General features: G+C 40.9%; 2 protein-coding genes and 1 pseudogene across 5 annotated transcripts in view; 1 reads left to right on the forward strand and 2 right to left on the reverse strand.

The window, feature by feature from the left end:
• The window catches only part of PDCD10 (programmed cell death 10), a 42,157-nt gene extending 41,344 nt beyond the window's left edge, over positions 1–813 (reverse strand). The window contains exon 1 of the mRNA XM_081138156.1: positions 698–813. The gene's annotated coding sequence lies outside the window, so the exon portion shown is untranslated. The remainder of the gene's footprint in view (positions 1–697) is intronic.
• Positions 814–1,117: 304 nt separating this feature from the next.
• SERPINI1 (serpin family I member 1) overlaps positions 1,118–16,109 on the forward strand; it is a 62,916-nt gene continuing 47,924 nt past the window's right edge. Inside the window, exon 1 of one of the 3 annotated variants that reach the window (XM_081138153.1) lies at positions 1,118–1,710. The gene's annotated coding sequence lies outside the window, so the exon portion shown is untranslated. The remainder of the gene's footprint in view (positions 1,711–16,109) is intronic. The other 2 variants (XM_081138154.1, XM_081138155.1) reach the window with 2 other exon arrangements.
• On the reverse strand, positions 12,144–12,478 carry LOC308557942 (transcription elongation factor A protein-like 8 pseudogene; annotated as a pseudogene). The gene has a single exon. The product of its transcript is annotated as a transcription elongation factor A protein-like 8 pseudogene (transcript).

A 16,109-nucleotide genomic window follows, 5' to 3' on the forward strand; every position in this document is an offset into this window, starting at 1 on the left:
CAGATCTGTGCCTACGTGTGTGACCTTGGGCACATCATTCATCTTCTCAGTTTCCTCATCAGCATCCCAAGTAAAAGCTCTTGGGACGCAGTGAAGTGTACACGTATCTTAGGGATTACCCTGAAGAGGGTTACGGTTTTCTCCTCAGGGCAAAGTTACCTCCTTAGAGGGGCGACATCCGGAAGCTGGAAATGAATCCGTAGATCTCTGTCAACATTTGACTCCTCCTTCCCCAGCTCTTTCCTCAAAGGGCATAACCTGAGTCACCCCGAGAAGACTCCCAAGCGTCTTTTCCTTCCTCCACTCCTCCCTAGGCTACTTCGGAGGCGAAGGAAAACAGCAGCCTCGCCTCCCCTCCCCAAGCCACACCTTAAGAGGACCCCACCCCAGGTACATCCGCCCTCTCCCTGCTCCCGGGGCACCAGAGGCCAACCTCGCCCTTCCCCTCCCGCCCCCACCTAGAAGGGACTTCCTGGAGGCGTTCGGGCCCGAGCAGGGCAGGCGGCATTTACAAACCAGCTTTACGCCACTCGCGTAGGGTAACCTCGCTTACGCCCATAGGGCCCCGTTTCCAGCTCCGTCCGCTCCGCCTGCCAGAACCGAGCCCGAGTGCCTCAGCCACGGCCCTCGTGTGATTCCAAACCTCTAGTGCTCCGCGCAGGGCTACAGGAGCCGGGACAGAACAGCCACACCTTACCGGCAACTGAGGCACTGACTTCACTTCCCACCTTCGAGCCCTCTTCAACTCCCGGATCAATTCACTCCGGCGACGCCGGAAGGACCCGAGAGGAACCAGGCGTTGTCCGGAATCCTGCCCAGCCGGAGTCGCGCAGGGGCCTATGGGGACTCGTAGTTCCACTCGCCGGCTTCGCCGGCAATTCGTGCACAAGCAGGACTACAACTCCCGAAAGGCCGTGCGGTGGAGCGTAAGGCGATGGGTGGGGACACTTCTAGCCAATAGTAGGAGAGTTCCCTGCCTTTGCGGGAGGAGGTGAAATGAAGAGAGAGGGTGCACGGAAAGAAGAGGAAAGGAGGGTTCAGCTCTCACCTGCGCCAATCAGGGTGCAGGATCGGCCCTGCGACTACTCACCCATTGTGGGGGCGGGCTAGTGGAGCTGAGGAAAGAAGGGAAGTAGCTCAGGGGGAGAGTTCAAAGTGGGGAACATAGAGCTACTGAGCTGTGGACAGGGGTGGAATGGATGCGTTGGGGGAGCGCCGCGGTGGAGGGAGGGGGCAGTGTGGGGAGGGTCCGTGGCCGGAGGAGCACCTTCCACGGGAGCGGCCGAGCCCCAGACACATCGGGCGGCCAGACCTGCGAGTCGGGGAGGGATAGGTTGAGCCTGGACTCCTGGCGGTGCCCGGGCGGGGCGGGGGGCAGCTCCAGGTGTGAGGCTACGGAGCGAGAGGAGAGGGGTCCCCAGGGAAAGGGAGGCGGCGGAACAGCTGCAGAAGCGCAGGGGTCGGGAAGGTCCAGGACGGCTTCCCGCCGCCTCCAGCCGGGGCGGCAGCAGAAACAGCGGGGGGAGGAGCAACAGCTGCCGAATTCGCCAACTGGAGGAGGGGAAGGCGGAGCTTGTGTCCCCCTAGCAGCCGCCGGCGCAGCCCGGACTTAGTTTCCCGGGAGAGAGGAGAGCAGGATCCGGAGCGGAGCGGAGCGCGGTCCTGAGCCTCAGCGCCCGCATCCCGCCAGGGCTTGCAGGTGTGTGGGAGGTAAGCTGAGCGTTTCTCTGGCGCCTGCACATTGCCCGGGAGAAAGCGTCTCCCAGCAGGAATTCCATCACGGCACGGCCGAAAAAGAGTCTCTGCCTCGGCTCAGAGGGCTGTGCGAACCTTTTTAGGTGAAATGTACATGTTTGGACTTTGGCCGGCGGGGACGCGGGGGAGCGAAAGGTGGCCTGACTCTGGATGGAAAGGGCGTGGTTAGTGTTGTTTGGTTTGAGTTGTGCCATGAAAACTGTTCAGGGAGATTGTAAAATTGAGGGAAAACCTGTTAATTGAGAACAAGGTGAATGTTATCTGGGTAGGTGCGTAGATGGTAAAAAACAAAATGTCACTGATACAGAATTACTTCAGAACTCTGTCACTAGGAAAATAACTTTGCATCCTCCGCTATCTACCCGTTACATTGTTTTATCAGATTATCCTGCTACCGACCTGTTTTCCAGGGTGGTTGTACTGCAGGTCCCTAGAATTGAAAGAGGTCTGTATTAAAGAAGCAAATGCAGGCAGGAATAATCAAGATAACTAAACCCATTAGAAGAACTTTTGCCAGCAATAATGTAAAAATATGTTTCAGTAGATGGATACTTAGCTTTCCTTCCAGTGGCTCTAGACTATTGGAACAAAGACCGGGACTCAGCCACAGTGCGAACATATGGTGCACTTCATTGCTGCTCCTAATTCTCTCATTTGTTCATATCCGGTAATATTAGTACATTTTAAAAAACAAAAGTATATAAAAAAGTACAAGGAAAGCTGTAAGAGGATCTTTTCTGCTTAAACAGTATATGCTAATTGATTACCCCTCGAATGTGTTATGATGTATTCAGAATTAAAATACTTGTAATAGTATCATAAAATAAGTTTATTCTTAGTATTAAACCATGTGTGATATAATGTAATTAAATAACTATGGATGAAAATATATTTTAATATTAGGTAAAGATGAGAGACTGCATACCTTTGTGTACCTATGACAATATTACAGCCTTTCTTTTTTAGAAAAGTATGTAAAAATCTATTTGCCTAGTTTGTTTTCTTTTTGTTACAGGTTCCCCAGATTACATAGCTTTTATTCATAGTAGCATACTGCAGCACATTTTGCTCTGAAATTCTTTCATTGTGACAGTTGTATATTTCAGAGTCTGCCTGAATATTTTAATCTGGATGTTTTTGAACTCAGGTCAATAAAATGGAGTAATTACCTTCTATTTTCTTGTTTTCATGCTTTCTTGATTTATTTAGGACTTTTGGGTTTTATTTCTGTAAAGGCACACAAAATTCCTTTTTGAAAAGAAATGGCTGGAAGAAATTCTATTCATAGCTTAAAGTTCATTCCCACCAGTGTGCTACCACTGATAAACCTAAGTGACTTATCAATGTATTTACTCCCTCCCTCCAGTAACTCCTTCCCTCCCACACTCTCATACACCAGGGAAATATATAGGTTGACAGGTCTTAGAAAAGCAGCTGCCTTTAGATTGTCCCCAGGCAGATCAGGTAAGTATTAGAAGCAGCCGAGAGCTTAGAAGAAAACGCAACAGTAGCCACTAAACTTGGCAGCCATGGTAAGGATCTGATTTAATCTTTGCTACATCATGGGAGAGTCCATTAATCCACACAGCTGATATGACCCTGTGAAAATGATTTTAGGGGGGAAAATGGATGCTAGGGTGTAGTGAGGCTTAGAAAAGATTGTTTACCCTTGTTATTTGTGATTAAGTGGATTGTCCTGAATCGGTCTTAGATTCTTTCTCAGACTCTGCTAGTGATTCATTTTGTGAAACTGAACACTTGCTGTCAATGGTTTATTTTCCTTGTATACTAATAATAATAATACTGGCAATGAAGTTCTTTCAGAGCCTTTATAAAAGATCTTTTTGGAAGAGCTTGGTTGGAGATGAGCTAATAATCAAGTAAATGGGAAATAAAATAAATATCAAACTGTTAAAATTTAGATGTACTTTGAATCCCAACTGTTCATAGGTCTTCTACTCTAAGGTATAATAAAGGATTGAATTTCTTTCGGAATGAATGAGTTTGTGATATTAAAGCAGTGGATTTTTCACCTGTTTCCAAGGTGAATTTTCTTGTTATGTCAGTGAAAGAGATTGGGTTCCTATATCATTTGGAAGTAAGGAGAGCATATTTCTATTTTATTTATTTATTTATTTATTTATTTTTAGAGATCTAATTGGCTTTATTCAACAATTCATGAATCAGGCAGCACCCCATCTACTAAATAGAAAGGTGCTCCCAAGATGATGTTTTTATAAGGGAGGAAATCATTAGCAATATATGGTACTTGGGTATTTGTTACCTTGAATTCTTGACACATTTTAAATTGACATTCACATTAAATCTCAGATAATCTGAAGACATTGATTGTATGTTACTGGTGTTGAGAAGGTTTAGTACATGACAGTTCAGAGTTTTATGTAAAGTACTACCTAGGTTAAAAGCCAATTATTCTGCTCTTGATTTTTATCATTTGTGTATGGCTATCAGTGAATATACAACATGAAAACCAACAGGGTGCTGAATCTCTCTCTTGAATGGAAGATGCTCTGAGATTAATGTTCTTTAGCCAAAGACTTGGTTAATTACAAAATACATTTTGGACTTTTTTTTTAAATTTGAAATTCTGACTCTAAGCCTATTGAGTAGCATGAATTTCTCTTTCTAACAGGAGGATTCACTGATGACTTAAATGTTCAAGAGCAAATGGTTTTGGTGCAGTGGGGTAGGGTTGGGGGCTTTACAAGTGGAAATAGATGTGAAGAAAACTGTTTGAAAAACATACCCTTAGTAAGAGCAAAGAGGTTTGATCTTTTTTAATTTGTTAAATGCCTGTAAGTGATTTCATGAGCTCCCCCAAATCATTAATTTTTAGAGGCCTATATCCATAGTGGGATACCGTACTTTCCTACATTGTCATTTTAACTGGAGCCAGACTGACATTAATTCATTAGATTTTGAATAATCATTGGTTATTGAAAGAAAGCAGAAAAGATCATGCATTCATACAATCATTTCTAACTGAAACTTACTATTATTTGGATATAATATTAAAAAGAAGTAAAAACCTAAAATGACCTGTTTTGCCCCTTAATAACAGAGGTACTTGACCCAGACACTAAAGATAGCAAAAGTAACACACACACCTGTCCCCTTTTAAACCAAACCCCTAAGGTTAAGTGTTGCTTTGAGGATCGGTATTAATTATTATACAAAGGTAAGGATTTGCCACTTACTGAATCAGAACCATTGACCAATACTTTAAAAAAAAATTTCTGTTGAATATATTGGGGTGACATTGGTTAATAAAATTATATACGTTTCTGGTGTACAATTCTATAACACATCATCTGGATATTGTACTGTGTGTTCACCACCCCAAGTCAGGTCCTCTCCATCACCATATTCCCCCTTCACCCTCCTCTACCTCCCCCAACCCCTTCCCTCTGGTAATCACCACACTGTTGTCTATGAGTTTTTTGTTTTGTTTTGTTTTTGCTTAATCCTCTCACCTTTTTCACCCAGCCCCCAACCCCCCTCCCCTCTTAACAGCTGTCAGTCTGTTCTCTGTGTGAGTCTGTTTCTATTTTGTTTGTTTATTTTGTTGATTATATTCCACATATAAGTGAAATCATATGCTATCTGTCTTCCTCTGACTGGCTTATTTCACTTAGCATAATACTCTCCAGGTCCATCCATGCTGTTGCAAAAGGTAAAATTTCCTTCTTTTTTTACAGCTGAGTAGTATCCCAGTGTGTAAATGTGCCACAGCTTTTATATCCACTCATCTACTGATGGGCACTTGGGCTGCTTCCAGTACTTGGCTATTGTAAATAACACTGCGTGAACACAGGGGTGCATATATTCTTTAAAATCTGTGTCGGGTTTCTTCAGATATATTCCCAGAAGTGGAATCGCTGGGTCATGAGGCAGTTCCATTTTTAATTATTTGAGGAAATCCCACACTGTTTTCCACAGTGGCTGCACCCATCCGCATTCCCACCAACAGTGCACAAGGGTGCCCTTTTCTCTGCACCCTGGCCAGCACTTGTTTGTTGATTTATTGATGGTGGCCATCCCAACAGGTGTGAGGGGATATCTCATCCTGGTTTTAATTTGCATCTCTCTGATTAGTGATGTTGACCATCCTTTCATGTGTCTCTTGGCCATCTGTAGGTCCTCTTTGGAGAAGTGTCTATTCACATCCTTTGCCCATTTTTTAATTGGATTGTACTCACTAAGATGTCTTGCACTTTGATAGGCAAGAGTCAGTTGACCTCACAGAATAATAACTATTAATTAAACCTGAGAATGTCTTCCTGCTGGTTAGCCTTTGTGAAAGTGTCAATTGAGCTCAATTTGATTTGGACTGTGTGGGCCGCAAAAGGACTTACCTACAACGCTGAGTGCCGGTGTTTCTAAATGTGTCCTAAGGGTAGGGAATCTGGGCAAGAGGAAGAGGCGCTCCCACCCTCGGCACCTGCGGTCTCTTTACAACCAGGGAAGCCTGTGTGTGGCTCAGAACCATTTTCCTCACGTAAATACCTTCGTTGAATCTTTTCTATAAAGAGCATATTTCATTCTGTGAAAACGGAATTTCCTCATATCCACTTTTCTAATCATTCCTTCTTAAAAAAAAGAGCAAGAAGAAAAGAAGTCAGACTGATTGCGTTGACACGCATGTGGAGTTGGCTATTTATTGTTTTTTGCATTTGACCTTGCAGAAACAAATTAATCTGATTAGTGTTAGAATTAAGTACTCAAATGTGTTTTTTTCTTTTCATTATTGTAAGACCTGGAGAAGTCTGGTTAATTGTTAATAGATCTTTTGTAGTAAATTTAATAAGTGCAGATATTTAACTCTCTTTTGTGTTTTAACGTTTGCTAGCGTGCTGATAGATACAGACTGGCTTAGAACTAATGATCGATTAATCATCCCTCACCGGGTTCCTTCTGCATTACTGTCGGTGCTTGTCATGGTGCCCATGTAACCGAGTTAGTAACTGTCTTTACCAGGTGCTTAGTAGTATCTTCAGAACTAAGACAGTTTCATTTACCTTTGTATTTACTTTGAGAGCCTTATGTATAGTCTGTACTTGGTAACAGTTTGTTTAAATATTTGACGACCTATAATAAAGTATCACTTTACATTTTTCACAGTCAAGTACTACTAGAAAAGTGAATTTTTCTTAGACATCTGTTTTAGCACTAAATTCAGTCCTCCCACAACAGTTGATTATATAGAACGAAATATAAATATTGCTGTCTTTCGTTGGGTTTCTGAATGAACAGAACAAACGTTGCTATTAGCTGCAGCCTTGTATATGTGTGTGTACTTTAGATATAAATTTATTAATTGGATGTTGTTTGGAATTTATGTGGTTTCTCCTTGACTCTAGAACTGTGCTGACTTAAAGATGTACTTTTAAGTGACACTCCCCACACATACATACACACACTTCTTAGGACTTTTTTTTTTCTTGACACAGAAATAGAGAATTAGAGAAAAAGAAATAAATGGAATATGAAGCTTTATCTTAACTAAAATTCAACTGGTCTTGAAAGTTCTATTTTTAATGAAATGGGAGGCCTTATTCAGGCTTATTATACCCAAATTATACAGGTATTTGTCATCTTTGAGCCAGCACAGGAAGGGATGAGTTCTGAGATTTGGGACTAACATGCTCACTGCTGGCCTTCTGTGCAGCGTAGCTGCTGAAGTGTGAGCCTGGTACCTCAGATTCCAGCCACTGCTTCGAGGCCCCCTTCTGGTTCATCCTAGGAAAGGAATCTTCTGAGCTCTTTACAGCTCGTAATTTAGTATAGGAAGGAAGGCAGATGGAATTTACTTAGATTTAATAACCTCATTTTCCTAAGTGTATTGTTTTTCCCAGATATAGCTCAGACCAGAATTCTTAGTAGCAGTAACTCAGGTGTCACAAAGTGATCTCCATAGCGCAATTCAATGATTACCTATCAACTTTATAGTCCATTTCCCCTCCCCACTTCCCCAGCAGTTTGGCTTCTTTTGAGTGGATTCAGAAGAGCTCACTGGCATACTTTTGATATTTTGCCTCACATTGGGTTGCTTCTGTCATTTTTTTTTATATATAACTTAAATTTTGTTTTGAAAAACTAGTTGTACATGAGGTCTTTTAACCCTATGTAACTCGAAGAGTTAATTTTATTGTTTTTCCACTGTTAGTAGTACGCTATAGATGCTGTATTATGATGTATAATTTTGGCCATTCACTTGAATTAAATCAGTCATTGGAGCATTTAATTGTTGTGTACTTCACAGAGCAATTTAAAATCATTGAAGCAATTAATGTTTTTTAAATACATTCACCCTTCCAGTTAAGAAGCCTCTACAAAATATCCTAAATTGCTTACAGATATTAAATCACTTGCTCTACATTCAAAGCAGGTTAAATTGTATTTTATATCATTTCATTTGACATGTAATACTGGATGAAACTTGTACAATACCAGTATTCTCACAGCTATGTAACAATGGTATAATTATTGTTTTTGCTAAATCAAAAAACCTTGAAGAAACTATATGTATTATGAGGTCTTGAACACAAAGAACATTAAGTAAATCTAAGACAGACACCCTGGCCGGTTTGGCTCTCAGTAGGTTGGGCATCATCTCGTGCACCCAAAGGTTGCCGGTTTGATTCCAGGGCAGGGCACATTGCCCGGGTTTCGGGCTTGATCCTCGGTGGGATGCCAATCGATGTTTTGCTCTCACATGGTTGTTTATCCAAACATCTAAAGTAATGGTTGCTAATGGTGATGTGTTTAGAGACACACATGTGAAATGACTAGTTGTACATTATGTTGTAGGCTTTCTCTTTTCCAGGTTGAATTTAGGAAGCTCTGCAAGAAGTATTCCAGCAGCACAGATCATCAAGGGGAGATAAGAACACACATGTTATCCCACCTAATTTTTATAATATGTCTGTGAGATAAGTACTACTTTGATCCCTATTTTGTAGATGAGGAAAATGAGTCATAGAAAGTTATGTGGGTTGCCCCAGGTATCACCACTTAGAGCCAGGTTTGTTTCTAGCCTAAACATGGTTCATTCATTACTTTAGAAGTGATCAAAGTCCTTTGTGTATTTCTATAGAATAGACCATAGTTACTACACAGTGTTTTGTGTATTTCATCTTGCATTCTACAACTATAAGTCTTCTATTCTTAAAAAATTAGCATATTTACAATTATAGGCATAACCCTTTTAAAATATAGTAAAATTATTGTATGTAAAGTCTTCTAACTTTAGACAAAGTAGAGTCTGTCTAGTGATAATACAAGAAAGTCCACTGTAAGTTTACTTTAAATCAGAGGTCTCAGACTGTCAGCTTGGAAGCTGAAATTTTCCCATCTTGTATCATCCCAGCTGAATTGTTCTACAGAGTTTATGTTTTTCTTTAGGTGTGGAATACCCTCTTCAGTTTCCACTCCTCTCTATTACATTGGCCTAATTTACATATCTGATATCTGAGTTTGTAATCTCAGCTTTGAATCACGAGCTCTTGGTAAATTTAAAGTATGCTGTTGAATTATTAACAACTCTTTGGAATATGTATGTTTGATAAAATGAACTAGACCTGTGATTATACAAAGTAACTCACACTGTATCAGAATAGTTTTTCAAAGCTAGTCTCTACAAGCTAAGATTAAATTATGGAGTGTTTAACCATGTCTATTAATTTCCTTTAAGTGTTTTCTCCCTGTAGAGAGGAGTAGGAAATCAGAATTTTTTTTTAAAGCCAGACTGGAAAATTGAGATGTGTGAAACCATATGCTTACCCTGCTGAATACGTGTAGATTAACTGGGGAATAATATTGGGGCCATCAATAGTCAGAACATGGTGATAAATTGTCAATGACATTTCCAGGCTGTCAGCTTAATTGCCAGGGTAAGACTAATTGGTAAGTGGTATGCAGCACAATTTGTTTTAATATCTTTTGCAAAAGAAGCTTCTAATGTTAGCAAAAGATTATTCCTCGGGTATGACAGGGCAACATTTTAAAACTGTTTACTATGTTATGATATAAATGGATTTCATTTCAAATTGTGTTTATAAGGTTGAACTTTATGGAATTGCCAAAATTTGGCTATTTTTTACCTATAAAAATAAATTAATAAAGACAATTCACATAAAGACAATTCACATTGTTCAACCTCATACATTAGCTATTCCAACCTAGAGTGTATTGCTTCAAACTAGGAAAGTGTGTTTTGACAGCAGCTAAAATACAGTTTGGTTTCTAGGTTGGTAATAAACATGCATTGTGTGCCTGCTTTCTGCCAGGCCCTGTGCTCACATGAATGATTATTTTCTCTCTTGCAAGTATTGGAATTTCCCAGAGCTTGGCCATAGGCCTTCTCTTCTCCACACTCCCCAGGAAATCTCATCATCCTGATAGGATCGTCTTAAATGTGCTGAGCACTCGCAAATGTGTCTCTATCCCAGACCTATACTCTGAACTCTAGCCTTGTTTATCAAACGACTTCCTTAACTTCCCAAGGAGATGTCTCATAAGCATCTCGGATTTACCACTCCAAAACAAAACCGATCCCGGTCTCTCACCTTCTCTGTTCTTGGTCCATTCTAATCCATCTCAGTGAAGGGCATCCCCACCCACCCAGATGGTCCAGGAGAAATCTGGGTGTCATCTCACCCTTCCTTTCCATTACCTATGTCCTGTTCAGTCTATCTCAAATAAGGATATCCGCAATCTGTCTACTCCTGCTCTGTCTCCACTGCAGCCACCTTAACCCAGCCAGTCTCCTTTCACCTCGACTGTTGCAGTAACCACCCAGTTTGTTCTTAGGCTTCTACTCTAGATTCCCTATAACCCATTCTGTAAATAGCTTGTTAAGTGTTTTGCATTTAGGAGAAACAGCAGCATCCTTGCTGCCTCCAAAGCCGTTATATGATCTGCCCGCTGTGTACTTACCCAGCCGCCTCTGTCGATTTCTTTTCGTACCTCACATTCTAAGATCTCTTTCCTGCCCTCCGGCCTTCACTTTTCCCTGTGTCCGGAATACCGCGTCTCTCCTACTCATTTATCCTTCAGCTCTCAGCATAAATGACACTTGCTCGAAGAAGCCGTCCCTGATGCCCACCCCAGTCTGAAGTAGACCCGCAGGATTCTTCTACGTAGCGCGTTATTATGTATTCTTCATTGTGTTAACACGGTTTGCAATTAGATACTCATGTGTTTGTTGGGTTGATTAGCTCCATAAGGCAGGGCCCCTGTCTCCGTGCTCATCACTGTGTGCAGGGCCCAGTACCTCCTGCATGGTATCTGCTCAAAGCGAACAGCAGTCTGTCTGGGATACTGGGGCTTGAAGAAAACAATGGTTCAGGAAAGGTTGTGATGAGGAGGGGCCTCTGGAAGTGGGGCATACAGAACGTGGAACACAGGCTAGTCTCAAATATCAGCTTCATTTGGGGGGAGTGTTTTCTGAGCCCATAGACTGTAAGCTTTGGAAGCGGATACCTTGTTTTGTTCACAGCTGTATCACCAAGGTCTTAGAAAAGTGCCTGGAAAATAGTAGATGCTTAAAAAATATTTGTTGAGTGAATGAACTTCTGTTTTCTCTTTTGTGAAGTTCCCTTATGATACTGGGAGGGGTTTAATAAAACAAACAAACATAGAAAGTGCTTAGTACATAACAGGTACTCAATAAATGCCGGAAACCCTAATGCCTTTTGCAAAATGTTTTTGGTTTTTTTACATCAGTGATTTTCAAAAGCCCTGGGCCCCCATGAAGATTGAGAAGGGGGCATAGGATCATGTGCAGCGAGGTGGCTGCATTAAAATAGCCTCTGCAGCTTTTTGCAGACTACCTCACTCAACTTTTCCTCACTTCCACTGCCTATTACAGAGCAGCTATTTTTATTTATTTTTTTTATCTATAATAATTGCCAGTTTTATCCCCCTGGCTAAGAGATCCAGAGGTGATTTGAGGTTTACATTTTAAAAGGTATCTCATCAAGAGTTTAGGTGCCCCATTGCCCTTATAAGCTGGTCACAAATTTTTTTACTCTCACTTATTAAAAATATTTAATTCTGTCTGTGACACGTGCTCATTAAAAAATACATATGAGCAAAAGAAAACTCACGCCACACAGAAATAAGCACAGCTGAGGTTTCGATGTATGTATGTATGTACACACACGCACATACACACAAAATTTGGGATTTTATGCTCCGTATGTGAGCTGATACTAAATATGCTGCTTTGTAACTTACATTTTACTTTACAGTATGGAGTGAATATATTTTCATGCATATGGGTGAAACTTCTCAATTGAAAAGTAGACCTGGAGAATGGGGCAAAATACAAAAATTCAGTAAGATGCTGGTAGCAAGAAAACTACCTAAAAAAAAAAAAAGCCAGGCCTAAAGCACACATAAGGACAGCTGCGTGAATGTCCCTGCGTCCAGTGCATCCTCACAAACGTGTGTCTCCCTCTGCCTGCTTCTTCCCTAAGCCTTTCCACCTCCTCTGCTCTTAGCATTTCTTCAGGGTCCGTGTGCCTAACGGGAGTGGCCTCGAAATCCCTGGGCAGGTTTCCTTCTGCCTCCGGCTCACTGTCTTCGGAAGGCTGAGGGCATCATTCTGCCTCCTGTGGTCCCTCTTCTGTGGGCCGTCTTCCTCAGCCTTTGGCATGGTCTGTGGTTTTCCTTCATTTTCTTCACAAGACTTTGGCATGTTGAGTACTTTTCTCTTATCTCCTTTTGGAATAAATGAATCCTGCTGGGATTCAGGGGATTCAGCAATGGGGATCTCTTTAAGAGAGATAAAAAAAAGAGTGGCTCTTTTTAAATATATTCCTCAAGTGTGCTGAGGCAAAGGTGAAGAAACATGTTTTCTGAATCTTGCCTGGAACCACTGTCGCTGGGATAATAGCCAATAAATGTTGTTGGCTGTATATCAGGGGTTGTCAGTGTTGTCAGGCAAAAGCATATCCAGTATATGAAACTGTGCAATGATTATTCAGTGATGCTACTGTTTGTCTGTTGGTGAGGAATGTCATAATGTGCTTGTAGAATGTGCCTCTAGGTATATTACTTTGGATTTCATTCTAAATACAGTTGCTAGCCCATAATTTAAAAAAAAAAAAAAAAAGGAGGGAGGGAGGGAGGGAGGGAGGGAGGGAGGGAGGGAGGGAGGGAGGGAGGGAGGGAGGGAGGGAGGGAGGGAGAATAGATTTCTTACTCTCCCAAATCGTGTATTAACCTTACTTCATGCTCCTTTTCCAAGGGAAATATTTATACTCCTAATGACTGGTTGGAAGAGACTCAGTTATGCCACATTTACCTTTGTTTTATCTCAGTTTAAGAATTTGTGAGCTCTGCAATCATTTTTATGTCAGTTAATTAGGCATGAAATCCAGAAGGGAGAAAGGGATGGGGGTTAGAATCACCACAGGATGTCCACAAATCCCAGAAACAGGAGAAATGAGAATCTGTCAACCCACAGAACCACACATTACAGCCAGACCTTGGGCTACGGAGATGCAAATTCAGCAGTTGGAATAGATGAAAGTGCCTCTTAAAGCCCTCTACTGGTCTATAATTGTAAAATGTTTGCAAGCATTTGGATCGTTTATGCAATTGAAATATTTAAGCAATTCTGAGTGCCCTGCTTCTATGGGACATATGCTTTCATAGCTCGCGGTTTGCAGCGTGAAGCTCTGCCTTCTATACGGCATGGAGGCTGTTCAAGTTAGAATATTTTAAATGTCAGCATACAATAACATTAAGGTTTATGACCTGGCCTTAAGGAAATCCATGGTGCAAATCTGAATTTACACAAACTTGGGACACACTGGGAATGTCACTCACCAGAGAAATGGATTAGAAGTAAAACTACTTCTGGTAGAATTGTATTCAAGACAAGGATGTTAATTGGACACACCCTCATTATTTGTTTAGTTATACCAAACTCATTTTCAAGCTGCTGCTCTACAGGGCTCCAAGATTTGATCACCTAAATTCCTTGGTTTTCTTTCACTTCAGGATTTCTGTCTTTCAGTGCTAATCTGCAGGCCTACCATGGAGTCCAGAGCTGAACTGGCCTTGCCCCTCTCCTCTGCAGCTCCAGTAGCTGCTTGCTTCCTCAGTTACCATCAGCACTGACCACCTAGTTGGTCATACTGAATTCTTTTCTTCCTTCCCTGCTGCTCACAAACATCTTTGATGACTCTTCCCTGCAGCCCCAGGCAGCTCAGTGAGCCATTCTGTTGTCTGCACTGATATTTCCAAAACATACTCATTTAACAAAACCCAGTTCCTTCCTTACTTTTACTATAGTCTTTCAACTCTCCTAACAGGTCAGTAGGTCCTGTCTCTCACTATAAGCATTACACGTATTACTCCACATCTATATAAGTTTATCTGTAAGGGATACATTTTAATCATGATATATTTCAGGATGCTAGTTTGGAAGCAATTCCTAATTAAGAATTTACTTCATAGATTCAATATTTTAAAATCAACTTATAAGTGAAAATCAGTTGTTTTAAAAAACAACAACATGATAGTCTTAGACTCCTTCAAACAAGCCCATTGTGGTATAGCTATGCTTTGTATAAAAATCTGTTATTTAGGTTAAGGGTTAGGAAAAAGGTAACTAAAAGTAGCCTTTGGTTAATACTGGAACCTTGTACAATGTAAACCAATATCACTATTCATAGTTGAAGTTGCAGTAAATATAAAATGTGAATATGATATTATGACATAAAGAGCCTTTTTAAAAAATATCTTGTTTTTCATTTTTCTAGTGAGATTCTAGTACTAATGAAATAGTTTGGGTTTAGGATAATAAACCTAAAGCTTATATTGTTAACTATTAAAACAAGTAGATGTGCTGATTTTCTAAAATTATTTTCTTAATTAAATTTCCAAATAAGTATTTCTATCCATCAGTCCTAAGATAAGGCATCTTCTTATTTTGGAAGATAAAGATACAAGCATATTCCTCGTGTCCTTAATATGGCATCACAGCAGTGAAAGCAATTTCTAGTCCACCGCTACAATTATTTAGATTAGCTATTGGATTTCCATTAATCAAAAGAAGAAGAAAAAACTTAAGTAACTACAATATGCAACCAACTGTCTGCCTCCAACTTTAAAAATAATGTATTCCTATAGGTCATTTCAAAGAGAGCTTGTGGGACCAAAACCAGGAGCTCTTAATACGGTGACCTAAGATGGAAGTTCTCCATAAGATGTAATGGACACTCAATAGTGCTATGCTTTCCTGAGGAGACAGAAGTTAAAAAACATAATGTGTTCAGAGTCTCAGCTGACTCTTCATTACATCACACGTCTAAGCCACTGTGTGAAAAATAGTTGGTGACCATATGTAAATGAGGTTTTCCCCCCATCGGGAATCCGTTCTGGGAGATTCAGTGTTTAAGCAGCTACAAAGGATTTGTCAAAGAGAAAAATGCATCTATTACTGTGTTTAGGATTTTTTGAGAGAAAGACACATTAAACAGCAATTTTTGCCCTAGCCAGTTTGGCTCAGTGGTTAGAGTGTTGGCCCTGGGACTGAAGGGTCCCAGGTCCAATTGATGTGTCTCTCTCACCTCCCCCCCTTTCTCTTCCTCTCTCTCCCTCCCTCTCCCTCTCCCTTTCTCTCTCTGAAAAGCAATGGGAAAAATATCCTTGGGTGAGTATTAAAAATAGAAAAAGAGTAAAAAGCAATTTTTAAATAATCAAGTTAGTGAGTCACAGCATCAAATTACTTCAGTGCTGGAAAGATCAAAGAGCACCTTGCCATTTTACTGGTGAAGCCCAGAGCTTTTTCTGAGACCACCTGCAACACTCTGGCTTTGTGAAAGAACTGTTTCTACCACACTGCAAGATCACTAGAGACATTGTTTAATTGTTGCTCATATCGATGGTATTTGCACAGTGCTGGGGAATAGCAAACCTTCAAAATATGAGTCTGTGTGATGAATTCATAAGTGATTTTATGAACAAACATGATCATCTGTCTGTTGCACAGGGATTTATGTTATACAGATCATACTCAAGATTGATTTTATGTGTTTTCAAAAGTTTTCTCATTAAAGTAGTCATTAAAGTAGCCTAAACACTAATGATATATTCCCCCCCCCCCATGAAATATAGTTATTGAACTTGAAATTGTACTTCTCACTGGCCTCTGTATATTCAGATTAACCAGGAATATAAATGTCCCTAATCACCCTTCTTGCCAATTGCCAGATGGCCAAACCTCCAGCCAGAGTATAAATGCCTGGAGTATTCAGTACTCTGAGCTCCTATCTCCTTAAAGGTCTTTTGTCTTCATTTGGAGCTGCTGGTGTCTG

The sequence above is a fragment of the Miniopterus schreibersii genome (assembly GCF_964146895.1).
Source record: "Miniopterus schreibersii genome assembly, chromosome: 5".
Lineage (NCBI taxonomy): Eukaryota > Metazoa > Chordata > Mammalia > Chiroptera > Miniopteridae > Miniopterus > Miniopterus schreibersii.